We start from the raw sequence: 3,052 nt of genomic DNA, 5'->3' as shown, positions 1-3,052 counted from the left end.
AGGGACTGATGGTTGTTTGCCAGCTGGCCACAACCCCCAGCCACCCAAGCTCCCACTGGAGGCTGGCTGAAAGCAGGTATCTGGGATTTATTTGTCTTCTATAATTGAAACTTCGTTGCCTTAAGCGTTCTGCAGCCGGCCAGGGCAGGTGGGAAGCTTGGCTTCCTCCATCACCAGGGCATCCAAGCCTCCAGCTTGCTCCAGGTCCATGGCTGCTGGCCGCCATCTTGGTTGGGTTAATTTGCATATAGACTCTCTGATTGGCTGGTGGGCGTGGCTTAAGGTGTAGCAAAGGTATGGTCAATTTGCATGTTTGTCTTTTATTAGTGTAGATACTGAAACTTCTTAAAGAAGACTGGCAAGGTATATCTTAGACAGCAAAAGTGATTAATAGGTGCAAAGGCAATTTACTGGGAGAAAGAGAGACTTTTCATTCAATGATGTTGGAGTGCCCAGCAAGCATGGCTCAGTGACTGAGCCTGGACCTATGAACCCGGAGGTCACGGTTCGATTCCTGGTCAGAATATCCATTTATTTAAAAAAAAAAAAAGAAAGAAAGAAAGGAAGGAAGGAAAAGAAAAGAAAAGGCCCTGGCCAGGGATTGAACCTGAAACAAGGTATGTGCCCTTGACCAGGAATCAAACCAGCAACTCTTTGGTGCGCTGGCCAATGCTCTAACCACTGAGCATACCAGCCAGGGCTCACATTCAATATTGTTAATTCAACTTTACATGCTTTTCAAAATATTACATCTCACCTAGGCAATATTAAACCGTTTCCTTATAATTTTTCTATTTCTACTGTCACATTCCATCCTGGGTTTTCTTCCTATCCTGTCCATTCCTTCACAGACTGCACTTTTCTTCACTCCGTATTTTAAAATGTATTCTTCAGCACTTTGTTTTATCTAAGCCCTCTGCTACCTTTTAATTTATATACCGCTTTCGGTAGCAACATCCATAGCACAGGTTTAGCTCCATTCCCCAGACCTATGTACACACACCTAACTAACGAACATACATTCATCAAATCTTACAGGATATCCTTAAAATGTCAGAAATCTCTTCTCTTCAGTCCCAGTATCATTACCTTGATTCAGGTTCTAATCATTTCCCTCTTTGACACAGCAATGGATGGCCTTTTAACTAGTCTCACCAATAACAAGCTGACCCTGTACTAAAGAGAACTTACTAGCCCCGATCGGGTAGTTCAGTAGGTTATAGGGTTGACCCAATATGCCAAAATTGTGGGTTCGATCCCTGGTCAGAGCACATACAAGAATCAACCAATGGCCCTGGCCAGTGTGGCTCAGTTGGTTGAGTATCATACCATGCACTGAGAGGTCGACAGATTCAATTCCTGGTCAGGGCACATGCCTGGTTGCAGGCTCAATCCCCAATAGAGGCTATGCAGGAGGAAGCCGATCAATGTTTCTCTCTCGCTCCCTCTCCCTTCATCTCTAAAATCAATAAAAACATATTTTAAAAAATCATCCAATGAATGCATAAACAAGTAGAATGTTCCTCTCTAAAAATCAATCAGGCCCTAACTGGTTTGGCTCAGTGGATAGAGCGTCGGCCTGCGGACTCAAGGGTCCCAGGTTCGACTCCGGTTAAGGGCATGTACCGTTGTGGGCACATCCCCAGTAGTGGGTGTGCAGGAGGCAGCTGATCTACATCCCCAGTAGGGAGTGTGCAGGAGGCAGCTGATCGATGTTTCTCTCTCATTGATGTTTCTAACTCTCTATCCCTCTCCCTTCCTCTCTGTAAAAAACCAATAAAAAATATATTTTTAAAAAAAAATAAAAATCAATCAGTAAAAAACAATAATAAATAAGTGGAACAAATCAATGTTTCTCTCTCCCTCGTTCTAAAAACAAATTACAACAAACAAACAAGTAAATAAATGAGAACTTATTACAACTGAAATGCCACTCCCCTGCCAATATTATTGAATTGGTCTCTATGGCTTCAGGAAAAAGTTTTGGTTTACACAGTAAGTTCCTGCCAATCCCTCTCAGCTCCAGCTCCACTACACTCATCCTTTGGCTTCAGCCAAACTTTGTAGTCCAGTACGTCATCCTCTGGAATCCCTGCTGGCCTCTGCATATGCTAGAAACTCATCCAGGTGTATTCAACCAGCCCAAACACCAAAGCTGACCTAAAGCATTACTTCCTCCAGGAAGTGTCCCCTGTACTCACAGGCTGAGTTAGATGCCTTCGCACTGCTCACACCAAACGTCCTACCTGACCCTCTTTCGCAGCAATGCTAGTCATCACAGGCCTTCTCCATCAGACCCTTATTAAAGGAAGGAGCACTCTGTTCCCTGTACCCGACCCACAGAAAGAATAACATTTTGGTGAAGTTAATCTATGATAAGAAATTTGCTCCTTTGCCTGGAACAGTGCGGGCAAATCCTCTGCTGTCACTGAGATGGTAGTGAGAACATTTTCTTTTCTAACAGACCCACAGTGCCCTTCATCTCTCACTACCCAGCAATCCAAAACTGACTCTGGGCTAACTATAAGTTTGTTTAAAGGCACAGGTTTGTCTTTTGTGAAAAGGGAAGAGCAAATGAATTTAATCTAGATTATTTAAAACATAATCCTATTTCTCCACAACACTCCTTTCATCCATCAGGCACTGTTCCACCATTACCACCCCTCCCAATAAAATTCTTTCCCTTCCGCTTCCTTCAATTCATTGTTCAGCCAGAACCTAGAACAACTGTGTGTGCTGGGGGTTTGGAGGAGGGTGTTAAAACAGTGCTCACTCCTCTCATCAACAAAATCTGCCCAGTATTTATTTCGCTTCCATATCTAGTCCCATCACATCCAAGCCCAAGGAGTTGATTTGAGAAAAGTCCTTAACTCCTTTTCAGCCTTGAGGTCAAGTCAAATTTCAGTCTGATTTTAAATGCCCCCCAAGGGAAGTGGACTTGAGCAGACTGCTTGGAACCCTGAGGGGAGCTAGAGGTCACAATGAGTTCTGTAAGATCAAATACCCAGAGGGGAGCTGAAATTATTCCGCCCAGAGAAAACCCACTTCCTCT

This window comes from Myotis davidii, unplaced genomic scaffold, assembly GCF_000327345.1.
Source record: "Myotis davidii unplaced genomic scaffold, ASM32734v1 scaffold520, whole genome shotgun sequence".
In the NCBI taxonomy this organism is placed as follows: Eukaryota; Metazoa; Chordata; class Mammalia; order Chiroptera; family Vespertilionidae; genus Myotis; species Myotis davidii.
Note: the sequence above shows the minus strand (reverse complement) of the source record.